Genomic DNA, 11,607 nt, shown 5'->3' with positions numbered 1-11,607 from the left:
TATTTATTTTTTCAATTTACAGATTTTTATGGTGTACTTTGGTCTAAAACGCAAGGCTGTAACCTTAAACCTTGAACATTGGGCAGGACAAATGATTTATTTATTTTCGGTGGTGTTGTATTTTTGTAATGTTCTTTTTATTTAAAGGAATTAAGTATAGAATTAAAATTGATTTAAGGGGAAAAAAGAAAGAAGAACAGTAAAAAATGTCATTCACAGTTTTTTTTTGTGTAATTATTTTTAACTAATATTTGTATTTTAAAATACAAATAAGAATAAATGTGTTGATAATGCAAAAACGGCAAAACATTTCTTGTTTCGTCACATTCAGCTATTAATTACATAAATCACGTAAATGATTCATCCTATATTTTCGATTCAAAATGGTGAAATTTCAAGTAGTTTGCATCACAGGATATTACTGTTGGACATTTTGCATTTCTATCGCGAAACAGTTGTGAACTATCAAATATTTAGCTACATATTCCTTACAGTTAAAACTGAAACATTGTGCTGGTATTTATGTACAGCTATACTGTGAACATTAAAGCCCGCCTTCTTTGATTTAATTGGCCAGCTCAGTCATTTTGACATTGACGAGCGCTGTTATACCTCTGAGGTAGACCAGCCTAAACATTAACATTTTACAACTTTTGTTATACTAACAGCAAACAGAGCAGCGTCAATATCATATATCGGCCGTTTCTAGAAAACTTGTCACTCTCAACGTCTATGATGGTTGTGGCCCTGCTGAAACCCTGCAAACTGACAAAACATGGAAAACTCTCACTGCTATTATACTCTATGGAATGTCACTCAGCCAATCAGATTAGAGGACTACAACCAACTCTTGCATTATCATAGAATTGGACTCCATCAGAATCAGTTGATGAAATCCCAGACGTCCTCTATTAATAAATGTAACTTAATTGGCATTTAGTAAAGTATCTGAACAGCGCTTCATTCTCTCTCTCTCTCTCTCAGCGCGGTGGATGTGGCTGTGTATGGTGTAGCTGTAGTGGTGCAGTCCAGTAGATATTGATGGTGGTCCTCAGCTAGTGCTGTGTTTCGACGCATGCATGCTTGCCCTGTCTCTGTGTGTGTGCCAGTCTTAGGGGGTCCAATTCTCCATAAAGTTCAAGCCTTCGGTTTCTGACGGTTGAACTTAAGCTTTTTAAATTGTGTTTGTGCCTGTTTTTTTTTTTCTACTTTTATCTTCTTGAGTGTTTTATTTCTTTTGGAAAATATATGCATGGTCTTGTGTCTACACATCCCCCCCTAAGTTATTCTTTTCAATAGTTTACTACACTGTTTTAGATTCTTTTGTTGAATCTCTCTGAATGATTGCAATCCAGGGTCCTAGATTAACAATCACCAAGTGCTACGTACAAGTAAAAAAAAAGCTTTGGTGAGTAAAATAAAATGTTACTTGGCAGTTGGCTTGTAACTATTAAGAAATGTGGCAATAAATGGGTTAAGTCTATAAAACGTGCTGGTTTTAAGTGATTTATTTGTGATTCAAAGACAAAATGCTTGAATATGTAATACTACTAAGATTTTTATTTTCTTCTGGAACTATATGTTTTATATTTCTTGCACCAAAATACTGTCAAAAAAAAAATCACAACTGGTCTTTGTAGTTTTTACCTGCACTTTCTGCCAATATAAAATGGGGAAAAAACAGCTTAAATAATTCAACTGTCATGTATTTTGAATAAAACATATCACAAAATAGAGTTTGTTAGTGCATAAGAAATATTTATGGCTGGTAAAATCTGTCGTTTGTTAATTTTGGACCCTGTCAATATCATTCTGATTTCATTTTCGATGTTAAACACAAGTATTTACCTCATTCAGGATAGGTTTGAGCTGCTCTTCAATAATAGGTTCTGAACATGACAAATACAGTCATAACCATTCATGAAGAAACACTACTGCAGAGCCGAAATGTCTGTGTTTCTGTATATTGTGCTTTTGAATTTGCTGGATCCCTTCCTTTGAAGACCTCATAAACATAAAACTGCCAAATCAAGTGTGAAAGGCTTGTGACTTTTTGCAAATGCTAACCAGTATAGTAGACATTGAGTTGAGTTATTTCAGTTATCAAATCATTCATATTGTGAAAGTCAACATTGTATGTCTGTCAAGCAGTTTTTATGTAGAAGTTTAACAAATTAAAGGTCATTTAAAAATGTTTTGCATTTGTCCCGTTTATCGTCTAACTGCATGACTGTGCAACATCATGTAGATCGGCAGTTCTCAACTGGTTGTACTTACTGACTCTGGTTTTAAATTGGATACTAAATGGCAATCCAGTACCAAAACTGGTAATTGTAAGTAATCAATATCCCTAAAATCAAATAATGTACAAATGATGAACAAAAATCTATATTAAATCTTAAAAACACCATGAATGTAGGCAATATTTTAACACGAAGCATATGAGGACAGTGCAACCGAACCTGTAATTAATGTAGTCTTGCTTAAATGCATGTCACTCAACCGGTTTGTCCCTAATTTAACTTCTATACTGTATATCATAGTTTAATTTGTCCTTAAAAACACAAGAGGAGTGTTTTCTCCTTTTATTTTGCCATCATAACTATATGTAGGAGTATTATTTGTATGAGCCAGTATTGTTATTGTTACCTGAAACTATTAAAACATTGTGTTTGGCAATTGAAATAAATATTAGATGGAAAGACTTACATTTTTATAAAAAATTATAAATGTTGCCTTTGCAACTAACTGGTATAACTTGAAGTACTAAAATGACTAAAACTGAAACAATATAAATTAAAGTATATAAAAAAACTATAAAATGAGAAAAAAACACTTAAAATTACTAAAATGCCTTTGCAACTAACTGGTATAACTTGAAGTACTAAAATGACTAAAACTGAAACAATATAAATTAAAGTATCTAAAAAACTATAAAATGAGAAAAAAACACTTAAAATTACTAAAACTGAAAATATAAAAAATAAAAGCCATTTCAAATATTAATAAATATTATAATCGTATAAAATAACAAATGGATAACACTAGTATAAGCATAATTTTTAGCCTGCTGTCTGCAATTCTTTAAAAAACAGACCTGCCACTTATTTTCAGGTCATGACCCACCAGTTGAGTACCGCTGTTTGTAAATGTGACCACAAGGGGGCATCAGATCCCAAATCAAGTGATGAAATTCCTAAGTGTTTTTGAGGAAAACATTTCTAAATTCCTTCAGAGAATGTCTTTCACCATCTTGAGCTCTGCAAGTTCTCAAATTGCTGAAGTCTAGGTGCATTTACTCATTTTTAAGACCTGAATAATGCAGTATGTTCCACAGTTACCCAAGTATGAGCAAGAACAAATTGCTGAAGTCTAGGTGCATTTACTCATTTTTAAGACCTGAATAATGCAGTATATTCCACAGTTACCCAAGTATGAGCAAGAACAGAGATATACACTGAACACAATTATAAACGCAACACTTTTGTTTTTGCCCCCATTTTTCATGAGCTGAACTCCAAGATCTAAGACTTTTTCTATGTACACAAATCTGTCTAAATCTGTGTTAGTGAGCACTTCTCCTTTGCCGAGATAATCCATCCACCTCACAGGTGTGGCATATCAAGATGCTGATGTTACGGGGCTGAGAAGACGTGAGACGTGCGGATCCATATGCAAGCTTTATTAACATCAGAGGAGGTCAGTGAGTGTGTGGAGGAGGGTGCTTTCAACCTAGATATAGTTATTGCTGCAGGCTTTGGTAGCTATATATTGAAACGTCCCCTCTAGTTCACATGCCAGACACAAAGAGCATCCAAGGGGGGAATATTCAATTAGACACAACATCCACATCACAAATCCTGGTCTAATTTTAATCTCAGTTTCTGTGCTTTCATTTTCTACACATCAGAAGGCAAGTTTATCTCATGATTTATTGTCACCTGAACCCTGAGGATGAACTCTACAAATCGCAACTGCCTTTGTATGACATTTTTCTATTATTTGCAGTCAGGGTGGCTGAAATATACTGAACAAAATTATAAACGCAACACTTTTGTTTTTGCCCCCATTTTTTATGAGCTGAACTCAAAGATCTAAGACTTTTTCTATGTACACAAAAGGCCTATTTCTCTCAAATATTGTTCACAAATCTGTCTAAATCTGTGTTAGTGAGCACTTCTCCTTTGCCGAGATAATCCATCCACCTCACAGGTGTGGCATATCAAGATGCTGATTAGACAGCATGATTATTGCACAGGTGTGCCTTAGGCTGGCCACAATAAAAGGCCACTCTAAAATGTGCAGTTTTACTGTATTGGGGGGTCCGAAAACCAGTCAGTATCTGGTGTGACCACCATTTGCCTCACGCAGTGCAACACATCTCCTTCGCATAGAGTTGATCAGGTTGTTGATTGTGGCCTGTGGAATGTTGGTCCACTCCTCTTCAATGGCTGTGCGAAGTTGCTGGATATTGGCAGGAACTGGAACACGCTGTCGTATACGCCGATCCAGAGCATCCCAAACATGCTCAATGGGTGACATGTCCGGTGAGTATGCTGGCCATGCAAGAACTGGGATGTTTTCAGCTTCCAGGAATTGTGTACAGATCCTTGCAACATGGGGCCGTGCATTATCATGCTGCAACATGAGGTGATGGTCGTGGATGAATGGCACAACAATGGGCCTCAGGATCTCGTCACGGTATCTCTGTGCATTCAAAATGCCATCAATAAAATGCACCTGTGTTCGTTGTCCATAACATACGCCTGCCCATACCATAACCCCACCGCCACCATGGGCCACTCGATCCACAACGTTGACATCAGCAAACCGCTCACCCACACGACGCCATACACGCTGTCTGCCATCTGCCCTGTACAGTGAAAACCGGGATTCATCCGTGAAGAGAACACCTCTCCAAAGTGCCAGACGCCATCGAATGTGAGCATTTGCCCACTCAAGTCGGTTACGACGACGAACTGCAGTCAGGTCGAGACCTCGATGAGGACGACGAGCATGCTGATGAGCTTCCCTGAGACTGTTTCTGACAGTTTGTGCAGAAATTCTTTGGTTATGCAAACCGATTGTTGCAGCAGCTGTCCGGGTGGCTGGTCTCAGATGATCTTGGAGGTGAAGATGCTGGATGTGGAGGTCCTGGGCTGGTGTGGTTACATGTGGTCTGCGGTTGTGAGGCCGGTTGGATGTACTGCCAAATTCTCTGAAACGCCTTTGGAGATGGCTTATGGTAGCGAAATGAACATTCAATTCACGGGCAATAGCTCTGGTGGACATTCCTGCAGTCAGTATGCCAATTGCACGCTCCCTCAAAACTTGCATGTCTGTGGCATTGTGCTGTGTGATAAAACTGTACATTTTAGAGTGGCCTTTTATTGTGGCCAGCTTAAGGCACACCTGTGCAATAATCATGCTGTCTAATCAGCATCTTGATATGCCACACCCGTGAGGTGTATGGATTTTCTCGGCAAAGGAGAAGTGCTCACTAACACAGATTTAGACAGATTTGTGAACAATATTTGAGAGAAATAGGCCTTTTGTGTACATAGAAAAAGTCTTAGATCTTTTGAGTTCAGCTCATGAAAAATGGGGGCAAAAACAAAAGTGTTGCGTTTATAATTTTGTTCAGTGTAGATGAGATGTACAGCGAGACTGTAGAGGTTTTTTTTAAAGATCAGTTCTGATGGAGTTAGATTTGTGCACCAATGCAAGGTTTAAATAAATGGCATGTATTATCCAGTATTGTGACTCTGCTGGAAGTACAACTGAAGATGGGAAGAACAACTTCAATCGAGTGTAAAAAGTCTCAGTTGAGTCGGTTGTGTAATATAATGACCATTAATTTGATTGGATTGGTTGCAAAAAAAATGTCAGGAGATCTCAGCCTCTTCTCAGAACTCTAAAGAAACTCTCGTACACCGTGTAACAGGTCATATCCTCGATCGTCCGGTGTGGGAACAAGGATTGCTATGCAGCGTTTTCCCTGACCACTCTAACAGGAACCCAGAGCTTCAGATGAATGGCTTCCTCTCGCTCCTAAAAATGTACCCGGCGGTCTAAAGCTCAAAGTTTAGGAGGCTTCAGGAAACACTAGGGTAATTAATGACAGAATTTTCATTTTTGGGTGAACTAACCCTTTAATAACAAATTATACAACTACTATAAGTATATCCAACCATACAATTTGTACTATATCATTCCTCAACTGCTTGATTGCTTGTATCAACAAAATGCAAACTGCCATGAAAATATTAAGATATTACAAACATTGATCATGATTTTCTCTAAAGCTGCTTTGAAACTATGTGTATTCTGAAAATACCTATTCAAATAAATATGGGGGGGAAAAAAGGAAGACAACTGATGTGGAACAGTGTGCATTACGGGACTATAAATATTCCAAGCAGTAATATGCTTCATTGCGTGCATGTTTATTTTCATGATTGGCATCTCAGAACTACAAATGGATATTTTGCATTTTAATCAAATTTTGTCTTAACTCTTGCTAGTTTGAACAAACAGTAAGCCAATAATTTTTAAGAGATGGTATAAATCACAACTTAATAAAGAGGAGGTTCATGGATGTGCTGATGGAGGACATGCGGGTGGTTGGTGTGACAGAGGAAGACACAGAGGACAGAGTAAAATGGAGACGGATGATCCACTGTGGTGACCCCTAATCGGGACAAGCTGAAAGAAGACGACGACAAATCACAACTTATACTACTGACTAATTAATCACACTGGAAATGTCAAGCACGGTGCATTGTGGGATAAGATACACAGTGTGCTCTGCTTTTTAGTAATATAATACAGGTCGTCCAGGTATATACACACAGAACATTTGCATAGGCCTATATACATAGTAAATAATCTGCTCTTAAACATTCCCCGGTCGCGACGCAATCTTAAAGGTGATCTGGCTTTTTCTGTGGCGGGTCTGAGACTATACAACTATGTTTTGAAGTTTATCTGTGCTCTTAAGTGTTTTAACTGCTTCTTTTTGTTTGTTTTTTTGGCTGCTGTTTGCGTCTATTTTTCATCACTTTAGGTCTACTGTATAGTTTTAAGGGCTTTATAAATAAATAAATTACATTTCTCAGAAACTTCTCAGAAATGTTGAATAGTATTGTAAATATATATTTAAAAAAAACATACTTTTGTGAAATGTTTTGCTTTAAAAAAAAAAGGTTTGATATTGAGATTGTTATCTAATGCTCTGACATCTATTTTAAGTCTAGTTTAAGTGTCCACATACTTCCCACAGGGAAGGGTTTGTATTTGTGAAATAATGTTTGACCCTGCCCACTGAAGTGTTTCATAACAGCAATTCCAGAGCAACGTGGAATTTACTTTCGATGAAACATAAGGAACACAGCATTGTGCTTTTGAGGTCTTTAAGTGAAACACTGATTTTCTCCCGCCACTTTGGATTTGGCACCATTTTGTCTTTCTAAAATCTGTCACTCACTGCTGACGCAGATCCTTTTCCTGCGCGGGTGAGATTTGTATTGTTCGGTTGAAGCAGACCCTGCTATCTTCATCCACCAGCAGCTTCCGTTTTCCTCCGACACTGGAAATGCTGCATTTCTCTCCCCCTCCTCCTGCTAACTTTCAGGCATACATTAAAACCTGTTGGCTTGTTTTTACTTGATTTACAATGGCATTCTTTGTGTTAATGTTTTGTGATTTTTTTATTATTAAATGGATAGTTACCGCCCTGGCTTCTGATTTTGTTGTTGATTGTTGCCTTTAAATTTGAATGACTAAAACTGAAACTTAAAAATAAAGCTAAACAGAAATGGTTTGAACTCAGTTTAAAATGAACACTGAAAATATAAAAATAGAAGCCAACTCAAAATGTGCATAAATACTATAACGCGCATGTTTTGGAGGACAGGTTTATCATTTGCCATATGTGACCCTGGACCACAAAACCATTCATAAGGGTCAGTTTTTTAAAATTGAGATTTATACAACATCTCAAATCTGAATAAATAAGCTTTCCATTGATGTATGGTTTGTTAGGATAGGACAATATTTGGCCGAGATACAACTATTTGAAAATCTGGAATCTGAGGGTGCAAAAAAAAATCTAAATATTGAGAAAATCGCCTTTAAAGTTATCCAAATGAAGTTCTTAGCAATGCATATTACTAATCAAAAATTAAGTTTTGATATATTTACAGTAGGAAATTTACAAAATATCTTTATGGAACATGATCTTTACTTAATGTCCTAATGATTTTTGGCATAAAAGAAAAATTAATAATTTTGACCCATACAATGCATTTTTGGCTATTGCTACAAATATACCCCAGAGACTCAAGACTGGTTTTGTGCTCCAGGGTCACAGGTTTCATGTAGTTCTGCTTGGGGTTGTTGTAATATATGTACAATTCATAATAAGATGATGCAGTAATTCTAAAAACAGATAGTTTTTTCTTAAGTGTGCCTAGCTTTCCACTTCAAAAGAATGCTCAATTCTTCTCAGAGTTCACTAACAGACTCCAGCGGTTCTAGAAGGATGGAGCTTGTTCTTTACAGCTGTTTTATCAGTAACAAACACACGCAGGAATTCCGGTTTGGGGAATGACCATCCTGATTCCTCACTTCCACAGGAAGGTTTAATAAAAAGAACCTCTAACACGACAAAGGCATTTCATTTCTCACATGTCCGGACAGAGCAGTATAGGCTACACTGACCACATCACTAAAGTCCTGTTTCTGGAGCTCAAACGTTCGTCTATGGACCTCCTCCTTTCTCAGGTTCACCAGCTGGACCAGCACATATTTGGAAACAGATCCATAATTTTCAGGTAGAGTTTACAGAACTAACATTTTTCCAAGGAATATTGGTCACACTTTACATTACTTTTTGGAGCTGCTTTAATTACACCAAGTTATTGGTAATATTTTAGTTCATTACAGTAATATTTAATATATATACGGACACTGCAATGATAAATATCGCAGTATTTTTCAGTCTTCCGTTGGCTTTGCTCCCAAAGTTGTCCTAACGCATAATCTAGATGTCTTGTTGGCATTAAAATGCTTTGGATTATGTGAGAAACTTTCCCCTTTTTATTAACTCACCTGATTTACTTCATATTTGTTTGACATTTTTGAAAAAAAATTATACAATAATTATAACGCATTCTAAACTGTTTTATTTAATAAAACATTAGTTTTAACATTTTAGAAACAGTTTTGTTATTTGTTTTAATCACACTATGTCAGTTGATCACGCTATATAAAATGGCGCCCTCTGTTGGCAAATTGTAATATTAAGCAGTGCGTTGAATTGTTAAATTATTTGTTTCCTGCCTGTATTTATATTTATATATAATGTTTGCGTACTGCATGTTTATAATCGTTATGAGACCTTGTTAGAGTGAAACTTTTCAGCATTTATTCTGAACAATGCCATTTCTGATAGAGAAGCCTCTGTTAATTAGTTTAACAATACTGCATTGTTTGAAGCATTACATTATGTTCTTCTACTCCATCACTGCAGCAATGGATGGATTTAACCCCTCTGAATGATTTGGGCACCTCTGAAGGCCACTAATGGAGAAAAGTGAAGACTAAGATGTAACTTCTGAAGTCTGCAAAAGGTAAAGTATGCAAAACTGTAGCAAATCTTAAATATGTTTACATTCTGCATGTTTTAAACCCATATATACGCGGTTTAATTTGACAAAGTCGTGCCTTGATGAGAAGAAAGGAGCCCTATTTAACTGCTTCACGGTCCATTATTACTTTTGGTACGCGCTAGGCCAGACTCAAACTCGTACCGTGAGTAATAATGCACTGTGGCAGTTTGTTTATCAGCGTGGAGAAACTCAAAACAGGTTTGGAAGCAAATGCATGAAGAGGAAACATTTCAATATGTTTCACTTTCATAAAAGCACACTTTACACTTGCATAAAAAGCCAACCATGCCCACACCTACTTACCTGTGCGGTGGCTTTTGAGTCTTGATGAGGGGTCTTCTGAAATCTGTATTGTTTTAATTTTAGGTTTGAAATGCAGTAAACTGCATACAATCCAAGGAGTGGAAATTCTGGATGACAACTCAAAATGTTCATAAAGGGTATGCAGCATGACATTTCTCTATGCAGCATTTAAAACAGTCAAGCAGTTGGAAAATCACAACATCAGTTCCAGCTGAAATCAAGAGGCTCTAAATCTGGGTTTTACTATTATTTTCTATGGATAAGAAAACTTCTTAATGTAATGTAAATGTAAGAAATGTGTTAAAGGTTCATGTAGAAGTGGTTGCATGATGTCTAAATAAATGAATCAAAGAATAATTTATTTTGTAAAGCAGCAATGATAGATGAATCGTTTGTTCTTTTGTCTGTACAGGTCCGTGGACGTCTGACAGACATGTGCTAACTTCAGTGTGCACTGGTATCTATTTGCTTTTGTAATAAAATACATTTAATCACAGTGCTATACAGTGTTGGGGTAATGCATTACAAATAAAGAGAGTTATGTAATCAGGTTACTTTTTTCAGGTAACTAGTAAAGTAATGGATTACTTTTTAAATCTATAAGAAAATATCGGAGTTACTTTTTAAAATAATACCAGTTAATATGTTTTCCCATGTACTGAGTGACAGCTCTCTTGTCCCCATGTTGAGAGAAATCAGGAGTAAGTGTAAAGGTGTTGTGTGCGCTGTAAACATGACGGTTACTAATGTGAACATGCATTTACTCATCTCAATTGCACAAAAACAGATTCAGTATTGCTCAAAATGAATAAAAACTTTGAAATGCAAACTTAGAATATGACGCAAACCTGCAATAATGAAATATGTTAAATAACACAAATATCCTTTATGCATTTAATCTCATTTTATTAACCAATGACTTTGTTGCCGACTTTCGATGATCCAATTCAACCATACTAATAAGCAAAAATTACTTTAGATAAACATAACATTTGGGTTTCATTTTTTTATTTATTCTTTCATAACTAAAGAGTGTTGAACTTTCTTCTGGTTAAGGCTAGATGGGATACAGCAAAAACTACTGGGCATGCACACATCAACATAGCGTAATTTTTCTCACACTGTACAACAATAATTACTATTTTTGTATTATTTTAAGGGGTAGGTTTAGGGTTGGGGTAGGTGTAGACGTTAATAAAACACAATCTAATAGGTAGAAAATTCCATTTATTGTTAGCTTCCGGTTTTTGCTGTATCCCTTCTCTTGCATCCTGGGGCAAGTTCAAGCTCAAATCGGTGCGCGACGTTTTGCTACGGTTTCCAGTTTGAACGACATGTTTCCTGGAAACGGTGTGCAACGGGGTTTGAGATACGTTTTCTTTTGTTTGGTGGGTCTGTCAAAAATGTCAGCCTAATCAGCAGCAACATGTATATAAACCACACGGTATTAAAGAGACAGCTGGCACAATGTAATTACCATCAAAATAAATTCACAAGAGCAAGTATATTGTTTGCACATGTTTATTTACATTAAAGGCAAAATAACTGAAATAATAAGAGCACAAGTATAGATCTGGAACTTCTTTAAGTCTGTCTAAATATCATTTAGTAATTGCAATGTCATCTGGTCCAT

General features: G+C 36.4%; 1 long non-coding RNA gene across 2 annotated transcripts; it reads left to right on the top strand.

The window, feature by feature from the left end:
• The first annotated feature begins 8,652 nt into the window (after window positions 1-8,652).
• Window positions 8,653-10,473, top strand: LOC107757292 (uncharacterized). Of its 2 annotated transcripts, none has more exons than XR_001641921.1 (4): window positions 8,653-8,834; window positions 9,533-9,632; window positions 10,038-10,262; window positions 10,387-10,473. It is a non-coding gene; the product is annotated as an uncharacterized LOC107757292 (long non-coding RNA). The 2 variants fall into 2 exon arrangements; XR_001641922.1 differs by having other exon boundaries at window positions 8,658-8,834; window positions 10,038-10,111.
• The last annotated feature ends 1,134 nt before the right edge of the window (window positions 10,474-11,607 follow it).

This window comes from Sinocyclocheilus rhinocerous, unplaced genomic scaffold (genome assembly GCF_001515625.1).
Source record: "Sinocyclocheilus rhinocerous isolate Xijiao unplaced genomic scaffold, SAMN03320098_v1.1 scaffold293, whole genome shotgun sequence".
Classification (NCBI taxonomy): domain Eukaryota; kingdom Metazoa; phylum Chordata; class Actinopteri; order Cypriniformes; family Cyprinidae; genus Sinocyclocheilus; species Sinocyclocheilus rhinocerous.
This window is presented reverse-complemented; position numbering and strand designations above follow the sequence as displayed.